The sequence below is a fragment of the Pelodiscus sinensis genome, chromosome 2 (genome assembly GCF_049634645.1).
Source record: "Pelodiscus sinensis isolate JC-2024 chromosome 2, ASM4963464v1, whole genome shotgun sequence".
Lineage (NCBI taxonomy): Eukaryota > Metazoa > Chordata > Testudines > Trionychidae > Pelodiscus > Pelodiscus sinensis.
The window spans coordinates 207,857,802-207,866,504 of record NC_134712.1 but is presented as its reverse complement, the minus strand read 5'-3'; positions in this window follow the sequence as shown (position 1 = coordinate 207,866,504).

The window sequence follows — 8,703 nt, the reverse complement described above, 5'->3', positions numbered from 1 at the left end:
AATGCGGCAGTCTACGGCCGCATAGCTGCCAGCCTGGCCGCCAGAGGACACCACCGCAGCAGGAAGCAAGTCCGCTGCAAGATTAAGGACCTGAGGCAGTCCTACTCCCGGGCCTGCCTGCCAGGGGCCGACCCGGAGGCCTGCCCCCACTTTCTGGCTCTGGACCGCATCTTGGGAGCTCATGCCATCCCTGCCCCCCGGGAGGTGATTGACCCCGGGGCAGAGGGACCACTCCCTGACACGGAGGAGGAGGAGGAAGACACCAAGAGCCAGGAGCCTGGCAGCAGCCTGCCCAAGACCCAGGACCCCCGAGGTCCTGCCTAGAGCGGAGGGCTGGACTTGACGACCTTCTGAGGTCTCTTCCAGTTCTATGATTCTATGATAAGGGGATGGTTGGATGAAATAACATGATCTTGGTAACTAATTGACCATTCATTATAGGGAACTTTCTGGGTGTCTGGCTGGTGAGTCTTGCCCACATGCTCAGGGTTTAGCTGATCGCCATATTTGGGGTCAGGAAGGAATTTTCCTCCAGGGTAGATTGGCAGAGGCCCTGGAGGTTTTTCGCCTTCCTCTGTAGCATTGGGCACAGAACACAGCTGAAGGACTCTCTGCATGTTGGGGCCTTCAAAGTATTTGAAGGCTTCAATATCTGAGACATAGGTGAGAGGATTATTCTAAGAGGGGTGGGCGAGATTCTGTGGCCTGCACTGTGCAGGGGGTCAGACTAGATGATCATAATGGTCCCTTCTGACCTTAAAGTCTATGAGTCTATGAGGCACTCCACAGAGCCGCTCGCCTGTGTCATCTGAGGCTGGGGAGGCCTCCACATGTGAGTACCATCATGCTCCCCTTATGTGTACGGGGGGACCGTGTGCCTGGGCCTTGCCCACCACGGAGCAGCAGCTGGGTGTCATGCAGGGGCCCTGGCCTTGCAGAGGGGGGCTGGGTTTCACCCACCTGGGCCCAAGGGAGAATTGACTGCTGCTCTTGTTTTACCACAGCCGCAGCACCTGGGCCTGCAGGGCGCACCACCCCGCCTGCAGCAGCCGCCCACGCCCGAGCCAGCAGGAGAGCCAGGAACCAGGAGGAGTACCAGCAGCGGCACCTCCACTTCCTAGATCACCAGCTCCGCACCCAGGACCACTGGATCCAGGAGGACCTGAGGCTGCGCCAGCAGAGCTTGGAGGCGCTGGAGGAGCAGGGCCGTGCCCTCAGAGGCCACATCCAGAGCCTCCTCGACCAGTTCCCGCTTCCTCCTGCTCCTGCTCCCCCGGCTCCTCCTGCTCCTCCTGCTTCCTCCGCAGCCCCCGTCCCTTCTGCCTCAACCTCCACACCCATTCTCCCATTGAGTCCCCCGCACCCGCAGTGCTGCAAGATGGGAGAGGCACACTGACCCCCACCCCTGAGCTTTCCATTCCCTTCCTCCCTTCCCTCCCCTTCCAGCTCCCTCGTCGCAGGTTTCCCCCTCCCCTCTCCCACCCTCACTCCTCCGTCCTCCCACCCCACTTATGTTAAATAAAAAGAGAGGTTGTTTGCCAAAACAGGTATCTTTATTTGACATTAGGAAGGGTGGTTAGGAAGGGGAAAGGAGAAGGGGACGAGGGTGGAAGAAGGCCCCAGTGGGGCATGCAGGGATAGTTCAGTCCTCCTCCTCCTCCACCAGGAAGCTCTCCCGCAGGGCTTCCCAGATCCGGACGGCCCCCCAGTGGGCTTCCCATACGCCGGCGGTGCGGGGCTGAGCGTATTGGCCAGCCATGTGGTCAGCCTCAGCCATCCAGGCTAGCAAGAAAGCCTCCCCCTTTCTCTCACACAAATTGTGCAGCACAGAACATGCTGCCACTACAGGAGGTATATTGTGCTCGGCGAGGTCCAGACGGGTGAGGAGGCATCGAAAGCGGGCTTTCAGTTGCCTGAAGGCCCCCTCCACCACGATGCGGGCCCTGGTGAGCCTAGCATTGCAGGCCTGGTTGGAGGGATTGAGGTGCCCCATGTAGGGCTTCATCAGCCACAGCTGTAGGGGGTAGGCGGCATCTCCCACCAGGCAGCCGGGCATGTCCACGTCCCCGACCCTGATGTGGCGGTCGGGGAAGAAGGTCCCGGCCTGCAGCCTCTGGCACACGGAGGAGTTGCGGTACACCCGTGCGTCGTGTGCCTTGCCGGACCAACCCACATTAATGTCCGTGAACTGTCCCCGGTGGTCACACACGGCCTGCAGGATCACGGAGATGTACCCCTTGCGGTTGACGTACCGGGAGGCCTGGTGTTCCGGGGCACGGATGGGGATGTGTGTCCCGTCGATGGCTCCCCCCCCCCGCAGTTGGGGAAGCCCAGGGCGCCGAAGCCCGGATGACGGTGTCCGGGTCGGCGAGGCGGACCACCCTGTGGAACAGCACCTGGTTGATGGCCCTGACCACCTGCGGAGAGACACAGCAAAGCGCGAATCACTGGGGTGCCCGGGTGGCTGGGAGGGTTCGTGCCCTGGCAGTGCCCCGCGGCCCACTCCCAGAAGCAACCCCCCTGGGCGGCGTGTAGTATAGCCGGGAGAGACTGGTGCGGGGCACTTTCACCTCCTCCCTCCCCCCCCTTTTCCCTGGGGCAGCCCATCCCCTCCTTGCGGCCCCCCTTCCCCCCCAGTCCAGTGGCCGGCGAGTGCTGTACCTGCATGAGCACCGCTCCGACGGTGGATCTCCCCACGCTGAACTGGTTCCTGATGGATCGGTAGCTGTCCGGCGTGGAGAGCTTCCAGAGGGCAATGGCCACAAGCTTCTGGAGGGGGATGGCGCGCCTCATGCGAGTATCCCTTCTGCGAAGGGCAGGGGCGAGCCACTCACAGAGCTCCAGGAAGGTGTCCCTCCTCATCCTGAAATTCTGGGTCCACTGTCAGTCTTCCCAGCGCTCCAGGACGATGTGGTCCCACCAGTCACTGCTGGTGTCCAGATGCTCGTGTCCAGACGTCCGGGCGCCGCCGCGGCTCCTCTACAGCCCCCAGGGCAGCCAGGCATAGAGGCAGGGGGCTGATGTGCACCAGGTGGTGCCAAGCAACCTCCAGCCATTGCTGGCAGGCTTGCAGCAGCAAGTCAAGAAAGTGCACCAGAAGGTGCAGGGCGAGCTGTGGCTCCATGTTGCCACCTGCGGCGGCAGCCCCGAAGGGAAGCACCGACACAGACGGGCACAGAGACCAACACTTTGCTGTCCCTCGGCGAGGTTGGCAAGCAAGCAGGAAAAACTGAGAACCGGCTGTCCAGGGGGGTCCCTTTAAGCATGAGCCTCAGATAGCCTCAGGCAGCAGCCACACAAAGCAACTACTGACCTGATGCCCTGCCAGAACCGGTTTCAGCAGCCCTTAAATGCGCCCCTGCGTCCAATCAGTGTGGACGCGCTAGTTCGAATTAGCAAAATGCTAATTCGAACTAGTTTTTAGTTCTAGATACATTAGTTCGAATTAGCTTAGTTCGAATTAACTAATTCGAACTAAGTTCGTTCGAATTAGCGCTGTAGTGTAGACATACCCTGAGTAAAATCAATGGCTTTGCTCCTAAGTATTCAAGGAAGACCACAAGATTACAGTCCTAACATTTAGCCTTCTGCAGAAGTCTGTTTCATTCAGCCTATGTTGTTATAAATGTATTTGGTTTAAAAAGAAGTTCTGTATTTGCAATTAATCAAGTGAGTTGTCTCCTTAAGATAGTAACCTAGCAACTTCAGAGAAGCAAGGGGAAGTTTCTGGTGATGCTGCAAACTGATTTGATTGTTACTGCATCACCTGATCTGCCTGGCTATGGGGAAGGGGAATGGGTTGCAGGGGGGGTGCCTGGCTCTGGGAATGGGGTGGGGGATTGGTTTTGGAGGGGGTGTGCCTGGCTCTGGGGAAAGGAAGGAGGGGGGGATTGGGTTAGAGCGGGGGAGGTACCTGGGGGAGGGATGAGAAGAGCAGCCAGTGCTCTTCCTGAGACCCGGGATCCTCATGTACAGGTCCCACTGTCTCTGTCTCCTGCCCCAGCACCCATCAGCACCCTGCCCCAGCACCCTGTCCCCTGCCTCCACCAGCACAGTTGGGGCCACATTAGTGAGGCGCAGGGGGGTTTAGAGCAGTTGGTTTTTTGCATCTCACTTGTGTGGCCTCGACTAACTTTTCTGTGGGCTAGTGACCCTTGACTCAAAACAAGTTACCTGCCCCTCTCATAAAGACAACACTGAAACATTTTGTGTTTGACATAATATTTTATTTAAAAATGAAGTCTGGACAACAAGCCCACAGTTGGGGCCAAGCCCACATCTGGCCTCAGCGTCATAACACTCCTGCACTTCCCCAGACCCCAAACCTGAGCCTATCATACACTGGAACCCCCTGTCCTGAGCCTCTCACATCCCCAAAGTCCTGCACCCCCACATCTCCAGTCTTCTGCCACAACACTCCTGCACCATCCACACACTGCAAATCTGTGCCCTCCCAGCCTCACTGCCCTGAGCCCCTCATACACCCCAGACCAAACTCCTGCACCCTCACAGACATAAGCCTGCAGCTTGCTCAGCACCCTAACCCTCCACCTGACCCTAACACTCTCCAGCCTGGAGCCCCCTCCCTGAGCCAGCATCCTCTTCACTACTTCCTCCTGCACCCAAATTCCCTCCAAGAGCTTGCTTCTCTCACCCCTTTCCAGTGCTTTTTTTGTGATGGTATGCCCTGGGACAGTGTACCTATTTTCTCCCGGCACGGGTTTTTTCCCCTCAACAACTCCTCCTCTCGCCTAGTACGTGGCTCTTCACACTCTATCCACTGCTATTTTGACTCTTCATCTCTAACGGGTTGGCCACCCATGCTGCAGAGGAACCCAGATCCACCTACTATACCAGGTTCTATCTATGACTGATTTGCCCCCTCCTAGCCTTTTGTCCCACTCAAGAATTTACTCTCCCCTTGCAGTTCCTCCTTGTCTCTGACAACCTTCCTCCTCCCATGGAGTGACTTCAGGTTCCTTCCCCTGCAACTTCCTTCTGCTCCCAGTTTCTTGGTTTTATAGTGCTACCCCAGGACTTCCCCAGCTGGGTTTCACTCTCCATTAACATTGGCCCTCTTTCTCTTTCAGATGATGCCAGGTAACCTATCTGGCCTCTCATGCCCACACTAATCCTATGAGGGCTGGTTTGGGGTGCACGTCCCATCACACTGGAGCTGCCTAAAGATATAGATAGGTGCCTACTGGGATTTTCAAAAGTGCCTTAGATACTGTGGAAAACCCAATAGGGGTATGTCTACACTACCCCGCTAGTTCGAACTAGCGGGGTAATGTATGCATACCGAACGTGCTAATGAAGCCCGGGATTTGAATTTCCCGGGCTTCATTAGCATAAAGCCGGCTCCGCCATTTTTAAAAGCCGGCTAGTGCGAACCCCGTGCCGCGCGGCTACACGCGGCACGGGCTAGATAGTTCGAACTACGTAGTTGTTCCGAACTATTTGTACGCCTCGTGGAATGAGGCGTACAGATAGTTCGGAACAACTACGTAGTTCGAACTATCTAGCCCGTGCCGCGTGTAGCCGCGCGGCACGGGGTTCGCACTAGCCGGCTTTTAAAAATGGCGGAGCCGGCTTTATGCTAATGAAGCCCGGGAAATTCAAATCCCGGGCTTCATTAGCACGTTCGGTATGCATACATTACCCCGCTAGTTCGAACTAGCGGGGTAGTGTAGACATACCCTCGGTGCCTGTTTGCATCCTTGGGTGCTTAAATAATATTAAAAAAATCTCACCCTCAGTACATGATTTTTCAGGTGCTAGCAAAAGAGATCTGGTGATGAGGTGACAAGAGAAATTAGGAATATGAAGTACATTTTGCTGAAGTTGTTTTTCTTCTATCTAAATGTTACCAAGCCAATTGATAGCGATCATAACTTTTAGTAGGCCTTGGCAAAACTGCATTCACATCAGCCTTGGTCATCCTACTAGCTACCTATCAGTCTCTTCAAAAATCTTGACCCCCCAAGACTCTCTAACATCGTAGGGTGATTCCCAAATTTGAAGCTGAAACTGTGCTACAGAAATGTTCCATCAGTGCTTAATAGAGCTGGTTGGCAATTTTTTGACAAACAAAACCTTTTGGTCAAAAAATGCTCATTTTGTCAAAAAATGCCATTTGCTGGCTATTCAGGGTTAATTTTGACAAATCTCCTGACCAAAAAAAAAAAAAAAAAGTTGAAAACAAGGTGTGAAATAATATTTTTAAGTGAAAAATTCTGGTTTTCCCATTCAAAATGACTTTGTCTTAAAAGTTAAACTAATTAGATTGTTAAAAGGTTAAAGAAAAATGAAAAAAGTGACAACTGAAACAAACCTTTCACCATTTTTAAAATGAAACTTTGTGATTGATCAGACCCCCCCCAAAAAAAAAATCAGTTTGAGATTTTGATCTTTCATCCCAAACCAAGCTGGGGTGTAATGTCAAACTTTTAAAAATATTCAAAGGACAAGTAAATTGCTTTAATGCTTACTACCAGGATACAGGAACTCAAAGTGGGACTGGAATTAAGAGTGAGAGCTAGTTTGATTGTCAAATACAGGCAAACCAAGACCCAACATTAAAGGAACACTGGCAAATATTCATAATTGCTTTTTGGATTATGGCTATATAGTGTATTCTTCATTGTTTGATGTATTTTAATTTTAAAAATTATTTCCCTCTTTTTCTGCTCTAACAAAAGCCTTAAATGAAACAGTTTACCAAGAGCAGTTTAACCACACACTAAAGAACATGTATGTTCCTTATCTCCTGGAGCAATATCAGCCATGGCTGATAATGCTAAATAACATATTGGCCAAGCCTCCAGGAGAAGAGTTGGTCAGGCAGGGATAGTTCCCTAGCAGCGCTGCAGAATAGATGAACAGATCACTAATCTGGACATAATCCGTAGCTGGTACAGACCATAAAAGTGACACCATCAAATCACATGTCTCTGTAAAAATGTATCTTCTACAAGTTACAAATAGCAGAAGGAGGAAAAGGATCTCTTTAAATGTGTTTTCTTTATGTATCTGACAGAAGTTTAAGCAAAAATTCTACTCTGTTATATGGATGTAAATATGAAGTAAATTAGGATTTACACCAATTTACAATTAATTTTCTTTGTGTTTACACCAGTGTGGCCTAAGACAGAGGGTATGTCTACACTACCCCGCTAGTTCGAACTAGCAGGGTAATGTAGGCATACCGCAATTGCAAATGAAGCCCGGGATTTGAATTTCCCGGGCTTCATTTGCATAAGCGGGGCGCCGCCATTTTTAAATCCCCGCTCGTTCGAAGCCCGTGCCGCGCGGCTACACGCGGCACGAACTAGGTAGTTCGAACTAGGCTTCCTAGTTCGAACTACCATTACTCCTCATTCCATGAGGAGTAATGGTAGTTCGAATAGGAAGCCTAGTTTGAACTACCTAGTTCGTGCCGCGTGTAGCCGCGCGGCACGGGGTTCAAACGAGCGGGGATTTAAAAATGGCGGCGCCCTGCTTATGCAAATGAAGCCTGGGAAATTCAAATCCCGGGCTTCATTTGCAATTGCGGTATGCCTACATTACCCCGCTAGTTCGAACTAGCGGGGTACTGTAGACATACACTGGTATATTCATTTTCACTTTTCACCTAAATAGCAACTAAAATGGGGGTCAGAAAGGTATTTAAGTGGCTAACTCCCATTGATCTCAAAGGGAGTTAGGCTCCAAATTCCCTTTTTGAGTCCCACCTCTATATGATGTTTCTCTTTTGCCAGAAATTTCTTTCTAAACATTAACAAAACAGCAGAAAAAAAATCTAATACGTTTTGTCTTGTAGGCCTGTTTTCAATCTGTATATTCTGCTTCAAGGGTTCTGTCAGAAATGGAAGTTGAAAAAAAAAAAGCCAGTTTTCTGAAATACAAGTTGTCATCTAACACTCACGGGACACAAACATTTCAAAGCATCTCATTTTCAATCCTCAGCAAAGCAAAAATACACGTTTAGAAAGCTTTAATATTTGGAGGAAAGAGAATTTTTACTTTCCAGCCAGCCCTCAACACAGAAAACCTCACCTGTTAATTGAATCATCAGAGACAGCAGATAACAGCCTGCACCGCAACTGGAGAGATGCCTGTGTGCAAAGTATTATCATTGTCAGACAACGTGGCTGCACAATGTTGCAGTCTTGAGCCCTGCTTTTCTGATGGTTTAACGGTTTCTCCCTTGTGTGTGACTCAGGCTACAGATGCAATAGGTTGTACCGGACCAGCTTCCTAACACTGTAACTTCTTTCCTATATTACCTGTGACTGAGGGATAGTGATCCCGTCTGAAGACATATGAGAGATCACTTAACCCAGGGTATGTCTACACTACAGCACTAATTCGAACTAACTTAGTTCGAATTAGTTAATTCCAACTAAGCTAATTCGAATTAGCGCATCTAGACTTAAAAACTAGTTCGAATTAGCGTTTTGCTAATTCGAACTAGCATGTCCACATTAAGTGGACCCTGAACAGAGGTTAAGGATGGCCGGAAGCAGTGCCAGCAGGACATCAGATTAGGACTTAGAGTGTGGGGCTGCTGTCTCAGGCTAGCCGAGGGCTGTGCCTAAAGGGACCCGACCCCCACCCTGGACAGACAGTTCTCAGGGGTTCCCCGCTTGGAAAGCAGTCCTGTCTTGGAGTGCCCTGAGTGCCCACACTTGGCACATCACA